Source organism: Hippopotamus amphibius, chromosome 8, assembly GCF_030028045.1.
Source record: "Hippopotamus amphibius kiboko isolate mHipAmp2 chromosome 8, mHipAmp2.hap2, whole genome shotgun sequence".
NCBI classification, from domain to species: domain Eukaryota; kingdom Metazoa; phylum Chordata; class Mammalia; order Artiodactyla; family Hippopotamidae; genus Hippopotamus; species Hippopotamus amphibius.
The window spans coordinates 22,812,441-22,839,995 of record NC_080193.1 but is presented as its reverse complement, the minus strand read 5'-3'; the positions used below and the strand labels follow the sequence as shown (position 1 = coordinate 22,839,995).

Here is a 27,555-nt window from a genome sequence, read left to right as displayed (position 1 = left end):
GTTGCGGAGCACAAGCTCTAGGCGTGCGGGCTCAGTAGTTGTGGCACTCAGGCTCAGTAGTTGTGGCTCGTGGGCTCTAGAGCACAGGCTCAGTAGTTGTGGTGCACGGGCTTAGCTGCTCCGAGGCATGTGGGATCTTCCCGGGCCAGGGATCAAAGCGGTGTCCCCTGCATTGGCAGGCAGATTCTTAACCACTGCACCACCAGGGAAGTCCCCATATACACCTTTATTTTTCTAAGTTGCTAAGTGGTGGGTGACCTGTAGACAATGAACACAATTAGACATTCACTGAGCATTCAGTGGCTTAAGTGTTTCTCCAACAGTTTGCTGATGCCTCTGGAGACTTGCCATGGTGCCCGCTATGTGGCAGACTTGCTATCAACCCTCTTGACTGCATTCTTCTTAAAAGGATGTTGGGAATATTCACGGGGAGTCTTCCATGGGAAACGTAATGGATAGCGGTCATTCTTTGCCTGTCCAATCTGCATGCCCTTATTTGTAGTTTTCTCCATTTTACCCCAGGGATGAAGAGTTTGAACACTCACTCCCAGCTCCACATTTGGAATCAAGATGTAAACATTCACAATATGTCCATGGTGCTACTTGTTCAGTAGAACCAAGAACCGAGATACAAGAACCAAGTCTATTCAATAAGGGATTCTTGGGAGTTCAGGGGTTTTGAGGACGAACCACTCATTCTCCTTGCTTCTCCTGCAATAAACCTTTCTTTGCTCCAAAAAAAGGGGAGGAGGGGGTGGAAGGATTCTTGGTGAAATGTCTGGGAATAAAATCTTTCCATCTGCTGGATTTGAAACCAGAAAGATATAAACCCTGAAATTGCTGGGGGCCACCCCACAGTAAGAGCCTGACTGGGTCTGAACACAACACAGAGGAAGGAAATCAGTACTGAGCAATGGAAAGAAACCAAGTCCTAAGAAAGCCCTCACTCCAACTTTGCAATAAACCACAATGGCCCTTTGCAGGTGCATGATCCAACTAATTGCCTTGTTTGGCTTAACAAATTTTGATTTGAGTTTTCATAATTTGTAACTGAAAAAGTCCAATGAATGCAAGGATGTGTGTGAGACCGGCCAGATCCTGCGGCCCGGCAGCCCGCCCACATTCTCAACCTAAACCTTCAGTGATGCCTTTGACTCCGTTATTGCAGTTCCAAGTGCGGCCTCTAGAGGCTCCCACTCAGGAACCGTGCACCTGCCTTCTTCCCCTCTCTGTAAATCCACCCGTTCGGGAAATTTTGGTCAGCGAGCTCTTTCTCGATGCTGTGCCTTAATCCAGGCAATTCCGATGCTATTTCAGAGCCTACGTCGTTTGTTTATTTGTTTGTTTGTTTTCCCTCTATTTAGGAGCCAGCTTGTTACACATTTCTAAGCAAGGAGCAGGACATCTTTAATTTTCCAATATGACAGCCTATCCATCAGAAGACATTGCCTTAAGTCAGACTCACAAAGTGCTTCCCTGGAGCAGGGGAGACTTAAACATATTAATGTCTTTTTATTAGGTCTTTAGCAGCTCACTAGTGTGTAGTCCAGCCGAAACCAGAAGCCTGGACACAATTATTGCAGAGATAAATTGGTGGGTGCTATTTCTGTGCCAGCATGGATTTATTTCCATTTCTTTTTCAAGAATAACAATAGCTAAGCACGTGCTAATGATGTGGATGGGCTTCTGGGGTCCTGGAAGCCACAATTTATGGACAAACACTGTAATTACTGGTCCATAAAAGCATAAACCCATCACTTCATCAGAAAGAGAAACATGAAAAGGTGACCAATCTGGAAATATATTATCTTTCCTGTGAAGACTGTCAAAGCAGCTTGGCAATGAGAAGAAAACATGCCTTCTGGGTGAATTGGTTGAAAACAGCAGTGTGTATAAAATTCAGAAACGCTCATTACCCACCAGCCGACCCTTCAGGTGGAGAAGCAGTAGGACTAGTACTTCGCTATGGCTCATGTGATGCCTCCCACACCCTCTTTTAAACTAGACTTTGACCAATAAGGACGAGAGGAAATAAACAACAGGAGAGAAAACACACTCATAAGACACCCCTCTTGCCATGTTGTCCACAGCATCAAAGGCTGACAACGTGATAATGCACAGTGGTTAAGGGTGTAGGCTCAGAGCCGGTTCATGGGTGGGAACCCTGTCTCCACGATCCACCAGATGGGTGACCTTGGGGACGTTACTTACGCTCTTACTGCTCTGATTCCTCATCCATAAATTTTTAACAATTTATTGCTCATTTTTTATACAATGTCTAAAGGTTACACTCCATTGACAGTGATTATAAAATGTTGGTATATTCCCCATGCTGCGCGATAGATCCTCGTAGCCTATCTTGCACCCAACAGTTTGTACCCTCCACTCCCCTGCCCCAATTTAAGTAGTAATTACCTCTCTCAAAGGCCTGTTTGAGGTATAAGTGTGTCGATACTGTTAACGTGCTTATAACAGAGTTTGGCCAATAATGAAATTTAGCTATCAATATCCATTATCTACATTGGAAACTACTAAGGGCAGAGCCATAGGACTCCATTTTTGTAGCTCTCTAAGTTTCACAAGCATTACACTGCACACAGGAGATGTTCAGTGAATATGTGTGGAATAAATACATGCCATGAGAACCAAAGAAAACTTAGATCATGGGATCTAAGCACTCAGATCCAAGTTTCCACCCACTGAAAATGCATTTGACTAGAGAGGGTCCATATATCTTTGCTTACCTCCCGGGAAAAGGAATTCACACACGTCCCAGAAAACACACAGAATGTAAGCCACTCATTCCATCACTGGATCCTTCCTCCCTTCCTCCTCTCTTTCTTCCAACTATTTTCACTGAATCCCTACAGTGTTCCAGGCGCTCTGCTGAGCCCTGGGGAGTCCACTATTTAATGTAACACAGTCCAAGAGCCCATGAAGCTTCCAATCAAGCGGATGTTACAACATACAACATACCTACAAATATCTACATATTGCAGGTCAAATATTGTGAGGTCCTTTTACAAACACAATCTCACTTTATTCTCCCCCAATGGCATTCAATGTGTGCATCGTTCATACATGTAACATGTGACAATTCAATTATATATGCTGAGAATAATAGAAAGTGAGAAAAAAAGAAACTCTGTGACGTCTCCTACACCCCTTTTAAACTAGACTCTGACCTAAAAGGACCTGAGCAAATAAGCAACAGCCAGTACAAGGAGAGAAGAGAAAACCAGTTCTTGGGTTTTGAGTTTCAAAGAGCCCAAGTCCTCGTACTTTAATAGTTTAATTGAAGGAATTTCGAAAGTTCATTATGATTATTGGCAGGTTTGGCCATAAGCACTCTGATTTAGAACTAACCTCTGGATAAGGTACAAACCACTAGAGTAACATCTCCACATTACACATAAGAAATTAAGCTATCAGGAGTTAACATAACCTGCCAAAAGGTTAAATAGCTAGAAAGTGATGAAGTAACGTTCGAACCAACGTCTAAAAAATTTAGCCATCATAAGACACTGCTTATGAAACGTCTATTTCTTTATAATGAGCATAAAAAAAGACCCCAGGCCTCCCCATCACTCACCCTGGACCCTTCTGCTTTCCCCTCACTTGGCTGAGCACCTGGTACTTCCTTAGATTGTTTCCTCTGTAATCTGATTTCAAGGACCCTCAGGCCCCTAGATACTCTCTGGACAAGTGCATGGCAATTTCCCAGTGCGACTTTTATACCCTGGAATGAAATGGAATTCTAGGACAGAGTGGTAGAGTGAGGGCTATTCATTATTTGCCCATTTTTTACAGAGACCAGTCTGCACTGACTTTCCACCTTTTATGGACTCTACTCTTAGAAAATAAGCAGTGCAAGTGGTAAGAGAAATAACATGTGTTCCCCAGCCTTCATGCGGGAGAGACTAGAGGACCTGGTGGGGACTGAGGTCAATTGGAAACCACCACGGGTGCTGGGTAACTGGCTATTCAAACCTGGGTGATGTCACCAAGCAGGAATGTGAGCCAAACTCAAGCTTCTTGAGAGAAGCAGAAATCAAGTTTTCTATTTGAAATGGTCCGTTTGTATATGTCGGCTATCAAAGCTGTCTCTGGTTCAAGGTGCAGCCTGCTTCAAATGCGAGTCCCTGCCATCACTCACACCTCAGTGTGGGCAGCTTGGCCTCCAGCCCTTTGGAGCCTGGGATGCTCAGATCAGAACCCTGGACAGAAGAAGGGGGAAGAAAACAAGTAAACAGTTAGCTCTGTAGACAAACAGCTACAGACTGACAGAGAGAGAAAAAGACAGAGTCTGAAAGATGCCCAGAGGCAGAGAGAGAAAGACAGAGACTTGAAGTAGAAGGAAATAAAGACAGAGGAAGGCACAGAACATGCGGGTGTAAACTTGGGTCTAGATCTGACCTGTGCTTTCACCAATTCAGTCCAGCCTTCACACACCCTGGCTCTGATGCTTAATAATAATGACACAAGTGCTTACTTTTAATGCCTTCCCTGTATCTGAATCTCTTAGCACTTCGGCAAACTCTGCTTCATCTCAACTGTACCCTGTTTATAGCATTCCTTTGTTGTTGGAAGAAATCTTCTTACCCGTCTTGGGCTAAATTAAAATTTCATAAAACATCAGGTTGCCACAGGACTAACAAGCAGATGACAGCTGTTTAATTAAAATTTAAACTCGATTAGCTGGCTCTACAGAGAGAAACACTCCAGAGGGAAAGCATAAAACTGTGAAAAATCAAGCCTTGAAATAAAGACTTTATTAAATAGGTATTAGAAACTGTATATTGGTTGGTGCCACGTGGGTCCCAGTGGCTAGTCCTGGGCTGAGATCTCCGTCCCTCCTAAAGGCCCCGTGTCTGTCTGCCTCTTGGCTGTACTGGGAGCCCCTTCAATGTAAAGAACGGGTATAAATCAATTTCATAAGTCAGAGTGCAGTAAAGGGCTTGAAAGTGAGACGGAGCTTCAAAACAAGACGCAAAATAGGGCTTCCCTGGTGGCACAGTGGTTAAGAATCCACCTGCCAATGCAGGGGATACAGGTTCGAGCCCTGGGTCAGGAAGATCCCACATGCCATGGAGCAACTAAGCCCATGCGCCACAACTACTGAGCCTGTGCTCTAGAGCCCACGAGCCACAACTACCGAGCCCATGTGCCACAACTACTGAAGCCCATGTGCCTAGGGACCATGCTCTGCAACAAGAGAAGCCACAGCAATGAGAAGCCCAAGCACCGCAATGAAGACCCAATGTGGTCAATAAATAAATTTAAAAAAATTAAAACAAACAAAAAACCCCCCACAAAATATCACAGCAACCTCTCATTTCTCACAGATTCAACTGTCAGAGATTGAGGTGTTAAGTGGAGATAACTTGGGGGAAGGACAAACCCTGCTGTCCCTTCCTTTTAACCTGGACCTGCCACAGTGACCCAAGACCCGACATCTAAGATGCAGTTAGAAGATGATGAACAGTCAAAAATCTTGTGGAATAAACTACTGTAGAAGACAAAGCAAAGTAAGCAAAGAAGATGAGACACAACAATGTCACTTAGGGAAAATTTGAAAGAGAACTCTGATCCCTCTCATCCCCCCCAAACAATTTAATTTCTTTCTTTTCAATAAGAAAATAGCAAAGACATGCAGATGAGCGGCCAACAGGGACATGAACATGTGCTCAACATCACTAATTATCAGGGAAATGCAAATCAAAACCACACTGAGATACCACCTTACCCCTGTCAGAGTGGCCATCATCAAAGAGACCACAAATAACGAAGGCTGGCAAGGATGTGGAGAAAAGAGAACCCTCCTGCACTGTTGGTGGGAATGTAAATTGGTGCAGCCACTATGCAGAACAGTATGGAGGGTCCTCAGAAAATTTAAAATAGAGCTACCAGAGGATCCAGCAATCCCACTTCTGGGAATATATCCAAAGGAAACGAACACACTGATTCAAAAAGATATATGCACCTTCGTGTGCACACCAGCATTATTTATGAAAGCCAACAGATGAAAACAACCTCAGCGTCCATGGATGGATGAATGGATAAAGAAGATGTGTGACACACATACACATACATACAATGGAATATTACTCAGCTATAAAAATAACAAAATCTTGCCATTTGCGACAACACGGATGGAACTTGAGGGCATTATGAAATAAGTGAAATAAGTCAGACAGATAGACAAATACTACATGATCTCACTTATATGTAGAACCAAAATAAAACCTCTACAACCTCAAGCTCAGAGATAAACAGAGAACAGATCAGTGGTTGTCAGTGATGCGGTGGTCATGGGTGGGAGAAATGGGTGAAGGGGTTCAAAAGGTAATAAACAAACATATAAATAAATAAATGTAAGTGTTAGGCTTTGGGAGATGAAATGTGTGCCTTTTCCACTAACCTTTTCTATGGACTCGGGCAATTATCAAATTCCAGGGAAAACAGATAAACCATCTCCAGCAGAGAAAGTCAAGGTACATGTAATAAAAGAACGGATGGGTCAAATGTCACCCCCAAATCTTAAAAGACTGCACATACTTCTGCAATAGACAGACACAAAATTGGATTTGGGGGGTTGTGTGAATATTTGAATAGGATAGGGAATTACATGATGTAGACTAACCAGGCCACTTACACTTTTTAATAAAGCTGTAAAAAAAAAGAAAGAAAGAAAATAATAAGGGACAGAATTCTTTGAAAAGTAGACTCTCTAGAAATTATATATCATTCTTTATTATAAATTAGATAACTATTTCTTTCTCACTGAATTCAACAAGAGGAAACACGTGAAGTTAGGAGGAGGCTGGCAGATCAGAGATACTCTGAGAGAATTCTTCTAATGCTTCATTTAAAAATAAAAATTGCGAAGACAATGATGACAAGCGTTTTTGCTATGTGATAAATTATTCACCACTTTTTCCTTCACTAAAGCAGTATTAATCGGGTTAGCCAGCTTAATGTATAAATCAGATACTTGGCCAAATTATTATAATTCAAAGAAATTCTGATGTGCTTTTCCAACATTTACACATAATATTTCAGGACATAAATCCATATTAATGAAATTGCTTGCTGCAAAGCTGTTTTCACTTTCCCACATCACATCAAATCCAACCCTCTCACTTCTTAAGTCTTAGCGCAGTGCTGCCCAATAGGACTTTCAGCAGTGACGAAAATGTTCTAGAATCTGTTTATCAATGCAGAGTCATGGGTACTGAACACTTGACACGTGGCTAGAATGACAGAAACAAAATTTTTAAATGATTTAAATGTAAATAATAATAATAATAATAAATACCTAGTTATAAAGCTTAAAAAAATAAAAAATAAATAAATAGCCACATGTGATCAGAGGATATTGCCCTGGAAAGCACAGGGGGGAGAAAAGCTCACTCTTTCTAATTCTTTAACAAAATAGAAGGAAACCGTTTTTTTGTTTGCTTGCTTTTCTTATTTCACAAAGGAGTCTTAAAATGTAGAAGGACGGATTGTCCAATGCAGGTGTCTCTTTTTCTGTAAACGGGAATCACGGTATTCAGAAACCTACAAACCCTTAGTAACTTGAAAAGTTTTACTATTGCCTTCAAATAAGTTCACCAGGAATAGAATGCCTGTCTACTTTCATAAGAGAAATGGGCCTTCAATTCAGCAGTGTCCAAGAAGTAATTCTCCCTTCTTCAATACTGACAATCACATGCTTTTCTTTTAAAAGGGGTCACCAGCTGTGATGCAGGGGTAACGGGACTTGAAGGTTTTAAATACCTTTGTTTCAGGGGTGAGGGGTGGCCAGTTATGCCAGCCTCTGCTAGAAATGGAAACGAGAAGAAATATTAATTAAATGGAGGTAGGGTACTAAAAGGCGTTTGGCAATTTCTGTCAAGTGTGTAGCTCGTTCTCACGAACTCTCGTAAATTCCCTTTGAAAGGGGGACCTCAGGCCAGCAATTTTAGTTACTTGATTTGAGCTGATCCTGCTCCTGGACAGGAAAAAAAAATCCATGGTCTCACTTGATACTTCAATTTATTTATTTTTTAAAATATTTATTTATTTGGTTGTGTTGGGTCTTAGTTGCAGCACGCGGGATCTTTTTTGGCATGCAGGTTTCTTAGTTGTGGCATGCGGACTCTTAGTTGCAGCATGCAGGATCTGCGAGGGTGAGTCAAAAATTATCCGCACTCTGGCTGCAGAATTTATTTTAATTAACTTTTAGAAAAGACAAATACATCATTTTTTGACATAATCTCCTCACTTTTCAATACACTTTGTCCATCTGTCAACAAGCTTTTGTATTCCCTCTTTAAAAAATGTTTCAGGCTGAGCTGCGAGCCACAAATGCACTTCTTCATCAGAAAAGGAGTCTTCATCCTTGTAGGGCTGCTTTCAGGGGACCGAACAGGTGAAAGTCCGATGGAGCAAGATCAGGACTATAGGGAGGATGCTTTAACACCTCAAAACAAAGTTTTTGCAGAGTGTTGACAGTGTGGGCAGAAGTGTGTGGACGTGCACACCCTCAGACCACAAAAAGTGAATCACTGCACCCTGCTCTTCTTTCATGCAAATCACAAGTGGGGCATCCATTTTTGCTCACAACGCAGTTACAAATGAACTGATGTAACACGTTCACACCTGCACAGCAGTGACTGGGGAGACAGTAGCCTTGAATGGAAAGTGCTGATAAGACAGTGAGGCCAACGAAAGTTTTAATATAACTGGAGTGCGGATAATTTTCGACTCACTCTCATAGTTTCCCAACCAGATATCAAACCCGGGCACCCTGCATTGAGTGCTCGGAGTCTTACCCACTGGACCACCAGGGAAGTTCTGATACTTCAATTTAAGGACTTGAGTTAGACCCTGGGAGGCAGGTGATGTGTGACTGAAGGATAGAGGCAAAGTTACCACACCTAGTGATTAGAGTGTGTCATGCCCACTCGCCTTGTGTTCAAACTGCTGGCATTTACACAGAATTGAACTGCCTCCAAAAAAACCCCAAAACAAAACAAACAAACATACAAACAAAACCAAGACTCTATCTTGAGAAAAAAGAACAAAGCTGAAGGATTCACACTTCCTGATTTCAAAATATATTACAGAGCTACAGTAATCAAATCAGCATGGTGCTGGCATAAGGACAGACACATAGATCAATGGAAGAGAACAGAGAGTCCAGAAATAAACCTATGCATCAGTCAACTGACCTTTGATGGGGGAGCTGAGAACACATAATGGGGAAAGGACAGTCCCTTCAACAAATGGTGTTGGGAAAACGATATCTACATGCAAAGGAAGGAAACAGGACCCTTATCTTCCAGTATACACAAAAATCAATTCAAAATGAATTAAAGACTTAAACATAAGACCTGAAACTCCTTTAAGAAAATATAGGAGACAAGGGTGACCTTGGCAAGATGGAGGCCAGGAGTTCCCGTGCTCATTTCCCCCACAAAAAGAACAAAAATGGTAAATAAAAGAAACTTTAATGTCAAGAAAGAACAGGGCTATTAAGTGGAAGGTGGGTCCTGATGTTCATCCAAGACACTTAAGTAAGCAGCTGTGACTCCTCCAGCTAGCCAGAAATGACAAGAAACGGAGCTGACAGTGATGAGTGAATAACGCAGGCTCACAGATGCAGCAAAAGCATCACTCTGCTGCAGGATGTCAATAGACCCAGAGGCTCTGTGTGTGGGGGGAGGGGCGGGCTGTAATATTCAGAGACTCTGTACTTTCCTCTCAATTTTGCGGTGAACCTAAAACCGCTCTAATAGTTAACATCTAATAGAGAGAGAAAGAGGGAACTCAAAGGGTGGTTACCTCCTCTTACGGAGTCCCTGATGCCGTGTAAAGCACTGTAGTCTGCGTGGTCTTATTTGAACACCACGTGGCACCCACGGAACCTCAAAGTCCTTGGTGACTCAGCATATTTGGTTCCTGAAACAGGACTTTGATGGGGGTATAAGCATCCCTGTTTGGTAAGCCCACACTGTATGCTTACCCCCATGTGGATGGTCAGATCACGCCCCCTTCTCCTGCCGACTCACCTCATCCTGAAAACAGACACCTTTGCTGTTCCCCCAACACACCAAACACAGCCCACGCCTCAGAGCTTTTGCACTTCCTGCTCCCTCCTCTTCGAAAGGCTCCCTTCCAGATGAAAATATCGCTCACTCCCTCACTCAGCTCTCTGCTCAGGTACCACCTTATCTGAGATGTTTTCCAGGCCCCGTCTCCTAAAGTACCACCCCCATCACTGTATCCCCCCTTCCTGTTTTTATTTATAATACTTAAAAATCCTGCCATTGTACATATATGTTTTTTATATACTTATCGTGTACCTCCTCACACTCTAAGGGTTATTAACCTGAAGACACCTGGGAGCCCCGGGATAGATTTTGTAATCCTAGGTGCAATAAAAATGATGATTTTATGTTCATGAACTTCTAATGTAAATGTAACATTTCCGTCAAATATTCTATTACAAATATACGCAACAAAACATCATAGTGTTAGCAGTGTCTATGACTTTGTCACCAGGAGAAATTAAAGATATTTTCATATCATATTACAGTCCTAGCAGATGTTTCAAAATGTCAGTTACGCTCACCATTACTTCAAAATTATACTAGCTATCAGACCTGCCACTAGATCTTGTTACTAATATAGTAACATAGTAATAAAGAAGTGTATATTTTACTATTTCACAGATTTTGATAGCTACATCCTAGTATAATTCATTTCTTTTGTAATGCTACGTGCTTTATTTTATGCATTTAAAAGCATTAATGTGAGATGAGTCTACAGCTTCCATCATCTGCAGAACAAAAATGTTAAGATATTACAGCACTAAGCTGTTAGCTCTGTGGGGTCAAGGACCACATTTGTTTTGTTAACCACTGTGCTTAGGACAGTGGCATCTCATAAGGACCCAGAAAGAATTCACTGAATCAATGTAAATACTGAATGAATTCCGTCAATAGAGAAACTGAAGCTTGAAGGATTTGGATAACTTCACAAGGACGCCACAGCCTGGAGGTAGAAGAACCAGGAGGTGAATGCCTGCCTGGCTGGCTCCGCGGCGCATCCTCTCCCAGCCTGAATGGTGCCCATCAGGGAACACAGTGGGTCCCTCTTTAATCGAACTAATGCTTTCACAGAATCACATGCAGACGGAGTAGCTGTTCTGTTTCAATAAGCATGTGTGTCTGAAAACCGCAGTTTGGACACACTTAGGATTGGACCTCCCTACTTTAACCCCTTCCTATCACGGAGGTGGACGATAAAACTGGAGATGTGCGGGGTCTCCCCGGAACACAGGCTTAGCTAATGCTAGTCTTGGACCCCAGCTTCCCCATTCAGAGCTTCTTTCAGGGAATCGGGATGCAGATAGCATCTTCGGATCATATTCTGCGGATTAGGCTCGCTACCCTGCTCTGAATGTAGACTTCCTCCCTCTCACTCTTACTGTGTCCCATCTGGCTGGGACAGGCTGGCCAGGATCAGCTCGCAGAGGGAAGACTGGAGCGGACCAGGCAGAATCACAGCTGTTGTGGTCTGGAGTGATCCCCACATGCCAAGCGCTGTTCTGGCCTCTGCCAGCGTTAACTTTGTGAATGCTGCTGGCGTCCTATGAGATGGTGAATCAGAGGGAATAGAGAAGATACGCCACTGTAAGAAAAAATCCCTACCATAGCGGTGGCTTGAAACAACAAAGGTTTATTTCTCCCACACATAAGTGTGGATCTGTTTAGCTAAAGGCTGTGATGCATGCACACACACGCATGCACGCACACACACACACGAGGTCCGTAAGCCAGGAACCAGGCTGATGGAACAGCCTCGATCCAGAAAGTCGACCTTCACATGGAAACACCATGGAGTTTCTGGCAATGGCAACGATGCATTCTAGCCCAGAAGTGATAATCCAGTTGACGTCTGGTCACACTTCAATTTCCAGTCACACTGGTCCTGCCCTATAGGACCCATGTGCCCCCAGCTGAGAAATATCTGTGAAGAGCACTAATGACTGCCACACGTAGGCTCCATCAGTAGCCCTATTGGAGGATGGGGAAACTGACTCGCGCAGAGGTGCTGCAACTCACCCAGAGTCACACACTGGGAATGCAGGAGCTGGACTTTGAACCTGGGCAGCCGGGCTCAGGAGACTAGGCTCTCAGCCACTGTGCTGCCTCTTCCTGAATTCCAGGCTCTCCATGCAGGCCAGGGAGGTGGGCTTCCTTGAGCAGAGCCTATTTGCGTGGTGGCTAAAGTCAAAAGAACCAACGGACCCAGGTCTCACCTTCCATGCTCATCACCTTTAGGCTGGGCACTTTATTTCTGAATCAGGCTGTGCACACACAGCTACCAAGACAGCCTGGACAGAACCGAAACAAGAGCATGGTCTGCACACAGCTCAGTGCTTGGATCTCATCACCAAATACAATCGGCATATTTGGGGAGAGAACAATCTAGATAGGCATAAACTCACCAGGTCAGAGGACAAGACACCACCCCCACACCTGGGGGAAATTCTGTATGTTAATACAACTCATAATCATTTTTAACAAGAACTATGGTATGTGTGTTAAAAGTGTTACTTTGTTAAATGCAAACATTTAAGTGATACCCCAGGGCTTCCCTGGTGGCCCAATGGTTAAGAATCTGCCAGCCAATGCAGTGGACACGGGTTTGATTCCTGGTCCAGGGAGATCCCACATGCCACAGAGCAACTAAGCCCGTGCACCACAACTACACAGCCTGCGCTCTAGAGCCTGAGAGCGACAACTGCCGAGCCCATGTGCCACAACTAGTGAAGCCCTCATGCCTAGAGCCCATGCTCCACAAGAGAAGCCACCAGAATGAGAAGGCTTCACACCACAATGAGTAGCCCCCACTCTCTACAACTAGAGAAAGCCCAAGCACAGCAATGAAGACCCAACACAGCCAATAAATAAATAAATAAATTTATAAAAAAAAAAATAACAGATGGAGGGACATACAACGTTCCTGGATTGGAAGAATCAACATTGTGAAAATGACTGTACTACCCAAAGCAATTTACAGATTCAATGCAATCCCCATCAAATTACCAATGGCATTTTTCACAGAACTAGAGCAAGAAATCTTACGATTTGTACGGAAACGCAAAAGACCCCGAATAGCCAAGGCAATCTTGAGAAGGAAAAATGGAGTTGGTGGAATCAGGCTTCCTGACTTCAAACTATACTACAAGGCCATACTGATCAAGACAGTATGGTACTGGCACAAAAATAGAAAGGAAGATCAATGGAATAGAATAGAGAACTCAGAAGTAAGCCCAAACACATATGGGCATCTTATCTTTGACAAAGGAGGCACGAGTATACAATGGAAAAAAGACAGCCTCTTCAATAAGTGGTGCTGGGAAAATTGGACAGCAACATGTAAAAGAATGAAATTAGAACACTTCCTAACACCATACACAAAAATCAACTCCAAATGGATTAAAGACCTACATGTAAGGTCAGACACTATAAAACTCCTCGAGGAAAACATAGGCAGGACACTCTATGACATCCATCAAAGCAAGATCCTTTTTGACCCACCTCCTCGAATCATGGAAATCAAATCAAGAATAAACAAATGGGACCTCATGAAACTTAAAAGCTTTTGCACAGTGAAAGAAACCATTAACAAGACTAGAAGGCAACCCACAGAATGGGAAAAAATAGTTGCCTATGAAACAACGGACAAAGGATTAACCTCCAAAATATACAAGCAGCTCATGCAGCTTAATACCAAAAAAGCAAATAACCCAATCCACAAATGGGCAGAAGACCTAAACAGACATTTCTCCAAAGAAGACATACAGATGGCCAACAAACACATGAAAAGATGCTCAACATCACTCATCATCAGAGAAATGCAAGTCAAAGCCACAATGAGGTATCACCTCACACCACTCAGAATGGCCATCATCACAAAATCTGGAAACAACAAATGTTGGAGAGGATGTGGAGAAAAGGGAACTCTCCTGCACTGTTGGTGGGACTGTAAGTTGGTACAGCCACTATGGAAAACAATTTGGAGGTTCCTTAAAAAACTACACATAGAACTACCATATGATCCAGTAATCCCACTACTGGGCATATACCCAAAGAAAACCATAATCCCAAAAGAAACTTGTACCATAATGTTTATTGCAGCACTATTTACAATAGCCAGGACATGGAAGCAACCTAAATGCCCATCAACAAATGAATGGATAAAGAAGATGTGGCATATATATACAATGGAATATTACTCAGCTATAAAAAGGGATGAGATGGAACTATATGTCATGAGGTCGATAGACCTAGAGTCTGTCATACAGAGTGAAGTAAGTCAGAAAGAGAAAGACAAATATTGTATGCTAACTCACATATATGGAATCTAAAAATGGTACTGATGAACTCAGTGACAAGAATAAGGATGCAGATGCAGAGAATGGACTGGAGAACTCGAGGTATGGGAGGGGGCGGGGGGTGAAGGGGAAGATGAGACGAAGCAAGAGAGTAGCACAGACATATATATACTACCAACTGCAAAATAGATAGCCAATGGGAAGCTGTTGTATAAAAAAGGGAGTTCAACTCGAGGATGGAAGATGCCTTAGAGGACTGGGATGGGGAGGATGGGGGGGGGGACTCGAGGGAGGGTGGGGGGGGAGTCGCGGAAGGGAGGGAATACGGGGATATGTGTATAAAAACAGATGATTGAACTTGGTGTACCCCCCAAAAAATAATAAATAAATAAATAAAATTTAAAAAAAAAGGTTAATGGTGGGAGCAGCTTATATAGGTACACACACAGGAATTCTGGATTGTTTTCGCTAGATGAACTACTGTCAGTGTAAAACTGCTGAGATAGCAGAATTTTGCTTTGATGGGACCATTAAAGTGAATAAATGGAGAAAACCAAAAAAAAAATAAATAAGTGATACCCCAATTCTGGTAACTCTGTTGTTTGTTAATTTTTTAAAAAATATTTCTGAAAATTTGAAAAAAAAAAAGGAAAAAGCCCAAGCGTCTCTACTGTACTCCAAGGCACTTGTATCCATGGAGGCCACAGCTCCAGACAGGACCCCTACCCCTCTGTTTGCCCCAGAGACCCCTCCAGCGCCCGGGCTGCCCCATCACACACACTCCTTGCCCTGGGCTACCTGTGGCCTGAGGAGTGGACCCTTCAAACCACACTCAGTTGTTTAGCAGAGCCTATTTCATTACGACGGGTCAGAAATAGAAGCTCGTTATTTCAAGAAGGCACACAATAACCTCTAGAGAAGCTGTCTTAGAGAAGATTGGGTTTTTCTTCTGAGACATATTACTTTAGGTTCTAAAACAAAACAAAAATACAGGACCTCAGATGCTTCCTTAAAACAATTTGTAACATAACAAAGACAAATGTCACACGTCATTCCCTGAAGCTGAGCTGTTGGGAACTTAAGGTGCTCTGTCTCTGCTCCTAAGAGGCCACCTGGTCTGAAATAAGTCTTCCCTCCTCTTTGGGTGTGTTTTTCACACTAACATAGGAGCAGAATAGCAACTCCCACTTAGGGCTGCCCACCCAGGTATTCAAGTCAAAAACCCTGGGTAACCAGGTCCCTGCAAGGAAGGGGGAGCCTCCAGCTGGACCTCCCCAGGAGCTGAGAGCAGTCTTCCCAAGGCTATGCCGCAAGGCCACGCCCTCCAGGCCAATCTGATGCCTGAGATCGATGGAACAAGATGCATTTTGGCCTGATGCTGGAAACTGACCATCAGCTCCCTCGGGGAATTCTCTGTCACTGGCGGAAGCTGTCGATTCTGCATCACAGAACTGTACCTCCCTCTAAACAATCCTGCCTCAACTCCCTCCTTTCACCAATTTTTGTCTCTAATATTTTGCCCCCAAACTCTTTCTGAGGTCAATCTGCAGCTGACCCTCACCCAATAACGGATGAGACTCGGCGGATTAAAACCCCAGCTTCTCACCATTGGTGGGATAATGAGGAGCTGAGCTGTAGACGGGCTTTCAGAGCGCCCCCTGTGGGAACGTGCCTGCGTGGCAACCTGATGGTTAGGACCACAGGTCAGCCCTTTGATCTTGGCCCTTTCCCTGTCTCACCCCATCTCCTCACCAGATTTGCGGAGATCATCTCCCTCAAAGATTGCTTGCATCTTGGGATGCGCAAAACAAAAGGGCAGAAAGCTATGGTCTTCTGCCACTTAGTAGGGACAAGTAGGTAGTCTCAAGGTGATACTGCAGTAGGAGGCAGGGGTCTGATCCTGATGGGCCGTACAGACTAAAGAAAGGAATCTGAGATGCATTCTGAGGGTGATGGGACACAAGAGGGAGTGTTGAGGAGGACAGCATCTGAGAACTGTGGCCGGGGAACCACTAACCACTCTCACCTTTAGGGATTACCACCTGCATTTTGCTTCTTAAAGGCTCTGAGTAGTTCACTAGTAATGAGACCTGTTTACATTCATGTGATAAACAGGAATGATCCCCCCAGCCCCAATGTGCACACCTTAATCCTCAGAACCTGTGAACATGCTCCCCTCCAGGGTAAAGGACTTGGTGGATGTGATTAATTTCAGGACCTTGAGATGGGGAGATTATTCTGGGTTGTCTGAACAGGGTTCTCATAACCGGAAGAGGGAGACAGGAGGACCAGCATCAGAGAGATGAGATGCCACTTGAGAAGGACTCGGGTCCATCGCTGGCTTTAAAGATGGGAGGACTCATCAGCCCAGGAATGCAGGTGCCTCTGGAGCTGCAAAAGGCAAGGAAAAGGGTTCCTCCCTATAGCCTCCAGAAGGAACACCACCCTGCTAACACCTTCTTTTTTTTTGGGGGGGGGGGGGCACTACATTGGGTCTTTGTTGCTGCGCGAGGGCTTTCTCTAGTTGTGGCAGGCGGAGACTACTCTTCGTTGTGGTGCACAGGCTTCTCAGTGCTGTGGCTTCTCTTGTGGCAGAGCACGGGCTCTAAGCATGCAGGCTTCAGTAGTTACGGCACATGGGCTCAGTAGTTGTGGCTTGCAGGTTTAGTTGCTCCGTGGCATGTGGGATCTTCTGGGATCTTCCTGGACCAGGGATTGAACCCGTGTCCCTTGCACTGGTGGGCAGATTCTTAACCACTGCATCACCAGGGAAGTCCCCCTGCTGACACCTTGATTTTAGCCCCGTGAGACCCATGTTGGACGCCTAACACACAGGACAGCGAGATAATTATTTACTGTGTTTTAAGTCACTGAGTTTGTGGTCATTTGTTACAGCAACAGGAGGAAATGGATATAGTTCATTATTTCAGTTGTCCTTCAGCTTTACTTGACCCCAGAATATTTTTCAAAAAACTGAGAAAAAGAGGAATGTCCCAGATGGGAAGTGACAGCTGGAGAAGACTCCAGCTATCAGCTCTAGTAAATGTTGCTGGGTGTTCGAGTAAGAGGGGCATCACTCCTCCGCCCCCCTCACATGGGAGAATCACATAAGAAGACATATGACAAAGCACTTGGGAAATCACTGCAACAGTGCAAAGTGGCCTTAGTAACTGGCCGCCTATTCTGCCTTTACCTGAGATCAACAGCCTCCCGTAAGCTCTGCCCTTGTGATTCTCCAGGAGGCTTTAAACAAATGACACAAGTAGAAAACCCCAAGCCAAATGTAAACAATTGGTCGTTTCTGTTACAGAACAGTGGTCGAAAGTAATGTCCCTCCAAGGAAGTCAGGCGTTTTGCATGTTGAGATGTCTGAATTTTCAGGGCAGTTTGGAGAGAAACACACCCTTCGAAGGACACACACCACACGATGGCCACTGGCATCAAACTAGAATCTCGCAGCCCCATCTGCTCGAAAGCCAGCCGAGCCTCACGTGCACAGACCACGGTGACTTCGTGTGACACCGACAGCAGGCTTTAAAAAGACGTTCAGCACAGATGTTTCCAAAATCGGGCCGTGCTCTGTTGTGTGGATTTTTGAGAGGCAGTGGGACTATAATGGCACTTTTTTTGTCACTTTTATTCAGTAGCAGGTTTTTTTTTCCCCTTATTTTCAGTGCCAGACAAGGCAAGGAGTGAATACAGCCAACTGTTATTAAAACATTTGTTCGCAACATATACCCCCTTTACCACTGACCCCAAACTGACTCATTTTGTGTGCTTTCATTATTTCCTTTTTCATACCACCACCAAGACTGGGTGGAGGGGCAAAGGTAAAAGAGATGAAGGGGAAGAGTCCAGGAGGCCAGAAGAGGAAGACTGCTACAAGCCACAGTAAGAATGAGCTGTATTTAATTTCAAAAAGGGGGGACCCCTCAAATGATACTGTAATGAGGATACACAATTAAACCCCATAAGCATGACTGAAGGCTTTCACTGTGTTTGACGTCATCACAACGGAAGGGATAAAAAGTACAGTAAATCAATGTTGATACAGTCCAATCTAGTCCATTAGGCAAGATGGTGCAAGAAGTCATTTAAATCAAAAGTGCCCTACCCTCACCTAAGTGGCTAGCAGACATGGAGAACACCATGGTGAGGAATCCACAGAGCTTTCTCCATGTAGCCATGTGCTGTCGAATGGCACACTGTCAAACACTGGAAAAGGGGCGCCACCGTGGACCTCTCCCTTTTTTAAGTACGAATGCTAGTTTCAACTGTCTCAACTAAGCAGGAGGTGGGCTCCTCTGCTAGGAATGCCAGCCCTAATTCACTTTGTCTTGAAATATATACAGATTGTTTGTAGTAGCTACATCAATGAGATTTTCCTTGGGGTGCCAGGCTGTATGAAGTATTTTCTTGTTGAAGTCTAGGCTGTCAATGCTTATTTCATCTTTCTTTCGCTTGCCACTTGCACACACTTTGCGTGGCTTCAGAACCGTGCGAGGTTTATCGTTTTTCTGTGATGCTTCTAGGGTTATGTCTCACTTTGTGTTCCGGTCAAACATTCTGAAGAAATTACTGTAAGAGCCAGTCATGACAACACTGTCAGATACATTCCAACAACACTCAAATTTGTCAACTATGCAGTCATTTTCATACAGTGAACAAAGTTTCCTTCTGAGGTATTCAGGCACCTGGTGTGTTTCCACAGGTCTGTTTTCTATATTTAAGTCCCACATTTTGAGTGACAAATAATATCTAGTCATCATATATTGACCACTATAGCTGAATTTTACATCAGAAATTGAAGAGATGATTTCAGAAAAAAAAAGACCTGTTACTGGGATCTTCAGGTTCTTCAAACAGTTTAGAATGCCTATCACAGAGGGCGGATGCCCTCATGTCACATAAGCGAATAGTTCCTTTACTGCTGCTGTATACAAATGTGTTACAGCTATTTGGATGGAATTCTGTGCTGTAATCACCTCTGTCAGCTCTTCCATATTGGCAGGCTTGATATCCACAATATTAAAACTCCTGTCTGTAATTTCCAGCTGCCAAAGATTAATCCGCAAATCATCTGCAGATAAATACATTTCATAATCAATAGAAACTGTGTTGATGTGATATGAGTGAGCACTGGCAAATATTCTTCGTGGACTGGCCTCCACCATGAGATCCATGGGCCTAAAGACCGGCACACGTAGTGTAGTAACTGTAGTAGGATCTCTGTACCTTCCATCTTCCTCTTTCAAGTTATACCCTTCTGGTCTTTTGTCCCTTTCACTGATTTTCCATAATTTTATTGTTTTATCATTGGTAGACAATAAAAACTGAGCAGCATTTTTCTGGGGTAACCACCTAATTTTGTTGATCTTTTCTTCTATTTCTAAACTTTTCAAGTAGTCAGACTCTGGTTCATGGCTCTGAAAGGTGCTGTAAAGATTATATTCTCCTCTGCTATGAGACTGGATTTTGTTCTCCCGCTCCTGTTGAAAGATGACAACTCTACCACCTTTATCTCCGGTTGCTAATAATTCTCCAGAATGATTAAATTCTACTGTAGAAATTATATCTGCTTCTGCTACATCATCATCTACTGCTCCTTTCACCTGAGAAAAACACCACTGAATATCATCCCCTCCTCCAGCTCCTGCCATGTTGCACTGCAAATGATGACCCTGCTGGGTTCATCGGGGTCTCCACTTCCTGAACTCACCCCCCTCACCTGGGGATGGGGGGTTAGAGAGGGCAGATGGGGGCGGATGGCACCTGTGGGGGGAGGGGGCGGGGGGAGGGGAAGAAGGAAGGAGGGGTGGGCAGACCAGCCAGCGCGATGGTGGATTTCACTCTGGGGCTTCCCCGCTCTTGCTCCTATACTGGCATTTTTATAACTAAAAGTTGCATCAGTAAAAGTTTCCAATTGGTTCCTGACAAATGTTTTGTTTATCAGTGGCATCATTATTTTTAATAGCATGAATAATTTTCATAATCACAACATGTCAACTTGACAAGGCCACAGGCTTCCCAGATTAACAATGAGTTCTGGGTGTGTGCCTGAGATGAGACGAGCATGTGAAGTGGTGGACACCCCAGGGCAGGTGGGCGTGTCTCATCCAATCTGCTGAGGGTCTAATGGAACAAAAGACAGAGGAAGGAAGGAGCCATCCCCTTTCTGCCTGCCTGCTGGAGCTGGGATATCTATTCTCCTGCCCTTGGACTGGAATTTACACCATCGACTTCCCTGGTTCTCATAATTTCCAACTTGTACTGAATTTCACCACCGGCTTTCCTGGGTGCCCGGCCTGCAGATAGCAGATCATGGGAATTCTCAGACTCCATAATCATGTGAGCCAATTCCACATAGTTTATCTCCATCTACCCATCCATCCACCCATCCATCATCCATCCATCCATCATCCATCCACTCATTCATCCATCATCTATCTATCTATCTGCCTTTCCATCCGTCCATCCATCCATCCAACATCTCTATCTATTTACCTATTATCTATCTTCTACCATCCATCCAACATCTTTATCTATTATCTATCTATCTATCTATCTATCTATCTATCTATCTATCATCTACCACCCAACATCTCTATCTATCATCTATTATCTATCTATCTGTCTATCTAGCAGGCAGGCAGGAAGGGGATCACATCCGTCCAACATCGTCATCTGTCTGTCTGTCTGTCTATCTATCTATCTATCTATCTATCTATCTATCTATCTATCATCTATTTATCATCTATCTACCTACCACCTTCCATACACCTAACCTCTTTATCTATCTCTTATCTATATCTATCTCTGTCTCCCTGTCAACAACCTCATCTGCAAAGTGGGGGTACTGGTGGTCCCCACCCTGTGAGGTTGTTTTCGTCCATAGTAAATATTCCAGAAGTGCTGTTGCTGGCATCCGTGTCACTGTGACAGGAGGGCATGTGCCCAGCCTAAAGGAGGCAGAGTCTTCTCAGCCCCAGCGGGCTGTTGACAGGAGTTGAGCTCAGAGCTGGCAGATCTTCTAACAGCTCGAGTCAGAAATCCCAACCTCAAGTGACATTCCTAAACTCCAACCTTGAAAATGAATGCATGAGATGTAACTAGTGGCCCAAATAAAACACACCTGCAGGTCACACCTGCCCCAGAACTTGAAACGCACGTCCCCTGCGGTGAGGCGGGTGCATGCACTTAGTGCAACCTTGGCAATGACACAGTTCCTTCTACCATTGATCCTGTTCACCGAGCATGTGCAGCTCTGAGCCAGGCAGTGTCACCCCCATAATCGGGTGGGAATATTGAGGCTCAGGGAGATGGAGAGACGTGCCCCATGCTCGCAGCCCATCAGGGGCAAAGCAGGCATTTGAAGCTAGGTTTCCATGAATCCAAAAGCCATTCTCTTAAGGAGGGGCTGCATGCCTCTCCTTCCGCTTCTCCTCCAGCCTGTCTACTCTTCAACCTGCCCTGCCCAGAGACAGACATCAGCTAAAGCGACAACTGGACCAGATGTCTCCATCGGGCCTTAAGCAGCCCCAGGCAGGAGTATCTGCTTCCTAACCTGTCTGCCTCAGCCTTTACTGAAGAGAAACAGCCAGTGACGGAATGACTGAGCTTTCAGCAGCTTATGCTGGCAACACGCCTGCTAAGTATTAAGTAAAAGCTGTTGTTTCCCCTACAGACATCTCTGTTTGGGTTTGTATACATTCATGTGCTACATGCAGAAATCACGTTTAATTAAACACAGTGAGCTGGTGCAGAGCATACCGAATGACTGTGAGGTACCATTTCCCATCCTCACCTGCTTTCCTGCTGGAACGTCCCAGGAAGGCGCTGGCTGGGGCAGATCCTACTCACCCTGTTTGATGATGCTGTTAGGACCTGAGGATGAAAGGGCTTCTTCTTCTTCTCTCTCTCTGTGTCCTTCATCCCTTCTTCCTTAATAGAAAGAATTGAAAGTGGCAGAGGTATCACTGGCTTTTGTACTCACTCAATAAACCTCATCATTTATCACTTATTTTGAGTTCTGGCTTTTCCACGCTCCTTGAAAAAGCCAAACACACTCTCTTTGGGCTTCATTTGTAAGGCGCAGTGGTCAGGAATGACAATTGCCTTGTTAAGTGCCTGCCGGCTGGAAATGTTATTTCTCCATCTTCAGAGTCACTTGTAAAGAGTATGTAAACGAAAAATATTGCCAGCCATATCAGTAAACAAAACATGTCACAGGCATCAAGCCATCACTTTATGGTCTCCCCAGTGGTGAGCCCTGAGGGTACTCAGGATAGAAACAGGATGCCCCAGGGAGTTTCCTGGTGGCCGAGTGGTTAGGATTCTGGGCTTTCAACTGCTGTGGCCCGGGTTCAACCCTTGGTTGGGAAACTGAGATCCCACAAGCCACATGGCGTGCACCCAAAGAAACAGGATGCCCCTCCAACAAGCCCTCAGCCCCTGCAGCCACCCCTCAACATGCACCTTGAGGAGACTCAGGATGAGAAAGCACAGGATACTGGGCCCGGATAACTGAGGTGCGTATCAAAGAAATGATTTCAGTGAGCCCAGACTCTTGCATCATAGAAAAGTGCTAAATTCTTTTACATGAGATATCGGATTTTCCTTAATGAACAGTAATCTTTTGATGTTCCAATGACCTGGTCTTTACTGCAAAAGCTCCTATATATCCTAACTCCCCCCCTTGCCTCTTCGGAGCAGTCCCTCTGAGCTGAGATGCTGTGTCCTGAGCTTAAGTCCCCCAGTTTTGTCAGCCAAATAAAACATAATTCTCAACTTTTAAGTTGTGCATTTTTTTCAGTCGACAAGTATAACAGGAGACTGGAGCTTCTCCTTAAAGCAATGGGTTGCCATCTGAAATGTCTCTGGAGAGACAAGGAGCCTTTTCAAGACTTATCCTTAACTGGACACTTGTTCATCACCAAAGCAGAGTTTGGTCCCAAAGAGGAAAGAACACTAACAGATTTCTCCTTCTCTCAGTCCCAGCTTATAATGATTCTCTGATTGTTATTTGCACATATGTGCTGATGGTCCAGCCAACTGCAGGCAGAGACTGCCCTGTCTCCTTTATAATTCCCCCCAGGCACCTATTATAAACCTCCTTTAGATGTAGAAAACTTCATTAGAGGATTAAAATTGTTAAGTGGCTTTTCAGAGCTACTTTTATCAAAGAATTTTTTCTTAAAATTATGTCCCAAGTCCATACTTTTCAGAAGATGGTAGAATTGGTAGAAAAAGGAAGAAATAGTCACTTTCTCCCCCCCCAAATCTAGCTTGTGTCCAGAGGGACATGGTCATCCTTACAGGACTCTGCAACAATTGGTCCTTACCTGTGTTAAAGTAAGAAAGTAATTAGTTCTTTTTCCCCTCGGGTCCTTCATGCTGGAAGATGCCCAAGGATCTGCCCAACAATGTTGAGAAGTTCCACATAATAGCAAGATTTTTATCGTGTTCTTATTTTGATTATTCCCAAGCAATTCCCCTGTGAAAGAACTCGTCTTTAGAATACTGGTGATGAGTAAGTAGCATATACCGAGCATCTTCCAGCAGTGCTTTAGGCACCGATGTGGATTAACTACTGTCATCTTTGCAACCGACATATGAACTGGGTATTAATACTGATTCCATTTTGCAGATGTGAAAACTGATACACAGGCATTTTGTAGCTTCTCAATGGCAGAAACCTAATGAGTGGTAGCCAACTGTCTGTGCGCTAAGCCTCTAGGTTAGAAAAGTGGTCCAGGCACAGCTGGAGTGGCTAAAAGAAGAGTCAGTACAGTGTTGGCCGGATGGCAACCGGTACAACTACTGAGACCCAACCAGGCCATCGGTGTCCACTTTCTTAGAGAACAGGATTTACATTGGAGCTCAAGGAAACTCTTGACACTAAAGAGAGAGAATCTTCCATTAGCTCAGCGCTTTGTGGGAGGAACAATGCAGAAAGAAGCTTGCGCAAACTTGGAGGTCCACAGGCTGATTCCAGCCAGTGCAGATACAGAACAATCCAGACAGTTTCTGTAGCTCCCTTATCAAAGGACTGAGTCAATTGTCTTCACCGAGTTCCGCTTAAAAACCCGAATAAACACTTACAGGAGGTCCCTGTATGCAAATTAACCAGAGTGACCACAACAAAACGTGGCCTTGGGATGACTGGAGCAGGCTCTCTTCACCTGGGTACTGCTGACCTCTGGAGCCAGGTAATTCCCTGTCATGAAGGCCTGTCCTCTGCAGGGTTGGGTGCTTGTACTCCCTGGCCTCTACCCACCGGGTGCCAACAGCCATGCCCCCACCCTTAGGAAAAATGCCAAAATGTCTACAGATGTTGCTAAACCTGATCTGGGGGCAGAATTACCCCAGCTGAGAACTGCGATACAGGGATTTATCGGAATGCACATCCACAGAGGGCTTTACCATTGGAAGACTCCATGAGGTCCAGTATCAGGGACGTCCAGTCTCTAGAATCTGCTAACCCGTCTTGACACCGAGCAGGACCCTGTGGGGCTTCTGGGCAGGAAAGCCTCTGTGTCTCCCATTTCCTGATTACAGGAAATAGGCTTCCTTCAGCCTCCAGGACCTTCCCTGAGTTCCAATAGGCAGGTTCAAACAGGTGCTAATCAGGGAAGGGAGGGGATGCAGAGACAAGGGAGGAGCAGCCAAGAAACAATGGTGCAGCCTTGGGGCAGGGTCCTGGTTCCCCCTCAAGGGATACACACGACAATATCTTGGAGCTGTTTTGCAGATACTGAAACCCCCACCAGGTGGGAGAAGTTAACTGCATGCTGCCCACAAGCACAGAGACCCCAGACTGGTTGGAACCAGACCACACCCTCTTTGGCAAAGCAATAAAGCTATTCTTTTCTACTTCACCCAAAACTGTCTCTGACATTTCATTCGGTGTCGGGGTACAGAGGCCAGATTTGGCTTCAATCTCAAGATTTTGGTTTCCGCTCATGATTTTCCTACAACCACCCCCAAAGTTGAGCTCTGCAAGAGGCAGGGAGGAGGCAGTGGGCATCCACCCACCAGCATTGCCTGCAGGGAGGTCCTTGAGGCCAGCCCACATTTCCTTGGGCCCAGAGACTATTTCACACCCTCCTTTCAGCTGTGGGTCAACTCAAGTGCCCTGTTTCAATGTCTCCATCAATGAGGGTAACAGACCCTCAAATCTCAGCCAGACCAGGTCCACCTGTATAGGATTTTACAACAATATGGCAGGACCCTGCGACACATTTACAGGTGCTGCAAGGACCCTGCCAACCACTCCCTGGGGGCACCCAAACCCAGCCCTCCTGGTCCCTACAGTGAGCACAGTGTAGGAGCTCTGCAGGCTTCTGAGATGTAAAAACAAACAAAATTATATAGTCCATGCTCTCTGAGAGGGCTATGATGGACTAATAACCACCCCCAAAGGCTGCAAATGTGCTTTTTGTTTGTTTGCTTGCTTATATGTTTGTTGGACTTTTTGAAAAATGGCCAGTTGGTTTTGGCTTGTCTTGGAAAAAAAAAAATGGGAAGATCTGGCCATCCTGCACTCCCACCCCCACACAGAAACAATCAGTTGGAGCCAGTCCTGATGCCTCCTTTATTTAAATGGAAAACTGTTCTCTAGGTCACCTGTCTCTGTTATTCCTTGATTTCGCTTACACCCCACCCCGTTCACTCCTCCACCTTACATGCCTGATTCTCAGGAAATTTCATCGTAAGACTCTTGGGCTGATGGTGTGTGGAGTTCTGTGCTGAGCACCATGTGAGTTTTATGACCATTTGACCATGGCCATGCCCTCGGGAGATGACGGTATAGGAGACCTGATGAGTGCCTTAGAAATCTACAGACCAGTGTCCCTGTTCAGCTGAGTTTCCCTGCCTTTTACTATGTGGGGATTCAGAATGGTGGGTCCTCCCTGGAGATCCTCTCTCTTCTAAGTTAATGGCAGTTTCCTCCTACCATAGACTTGTCAATACTCCGAGCAGGGGTCGGTCAGCACATCCTCCTAGAGATGAGCGCCTAGGCAGCCATACCTGGGGCGGGCGGGGGGCAGTGCGGGCAGAGCTCTGGGACCATTTCCTCAAAACTGGGCAGGTCAAAGGAATAGAAAGGTTAGAGCCAGCTTGAAATTCAGCACCAAGGACAGCCTTCTCACACGCTGTCCCAACCCCCTCCCTGGAAGAAATCTGGCTGTTTTGGGTGGCTACACCTGCAACATAAATATTCAGTAGGTTGGTAAGGGAGGTTTGATGTGGACATAAAATCACACTGTGGAGGCCCGTTTCGTCCTGGGAGATTAGACTTGTTCTGTCCCATTAGGTTTCCTCTCGCCAAGGCAGATTATTGTGCTAATTTACTGCTTCCATCTGCAAGCTCTCCTCCCCTCTTGGAAAGAGAGTGGGACCTTATAATCATCACTTAGAATGATTTGCTTTGTCAGCCAAGGGTGGAAATGTCCCAGAGCCAGAGATGGTTCAGGGGAAACTGGGAAGGTTGACAAGTCTGCCTGGAATGCCACAGCAGCTTTTCTAGGCAGGTTTCTTAGAAATGGCCCTATTCTTAGTACTAACCATAATAAAAGCTCCAAGAAAATAGGAATAGGGAAGGATACCCCACCCCCCAAAAATGGAAATGGGCAGTTATATTACATTTTAATTAACGTCAAACTCAACGATGAAAGACTGAGTTGTTTCCCCCCTGAGATCAGAAACAAGGCAAGGATACTTGCTCTCACTACAGTACCTTTATTCAACACTGTTCTGAAGAGTTTAGCCATTGCAAAAAAATAAAAAAAGAATTATTATTCTATTAATTCTAGAATATAGTACAATAGAGTAACATAACATAATTATAAAATATAAAATAGCGTAAAATAAAATATCATAACATAAAGAAAGTAGGTCTGGTGGTCAGAAAGACATGAAACTGTCCCTATTTACAGGTGATGGAAAATCCCAGGCAATCTACAAAATGGTCACTAAATTTTTTTAAAGATTTTTGCAAGGTTATGGATACAGGGTTAAAAAATAATCAGTTGGATTTACTTGCAGCAGCCCATTGGAAAATGAAAATTTTAAAAAGTCACAGAAGATCCAAAATATAAAATATCTAGGAATAAATCTAACAGATACATTAGGGATTTGGATGCTATAAAACAGTGCTG

General features: G+C 44.5%; 1 long non-coding RNA gene and 1 pseudogene across 1 annotated transcript in view; both read right to left on the bottom strand.

Annotated features, from left to right (window-relative positions):
• The window catches only part of LOC130858718 (uncharacterized), a 98,988-nt gene that overhangs the window by 14,697 nt on the left and 56,736 nt on the right, over positions 1–27,555 (bottom strand). The window contains exon 2 of the long non-coding RNA XR_009055099.1: positions 22,256–22,336. This is a non-coding gene — a long non-coding RNA (uncharacterized LOC130858718). The remainder of the gene's footprint in view (positions 1–22,255; positions 22,337–27,555) is intronic.
• LOC130858716 (serine/threonine-protein phosphatase 2A 55 kDa regulatory subunit B alpha isoform-like) lies at positions 18,718–20,123 on the bottom strand (annotated as a pseudogene).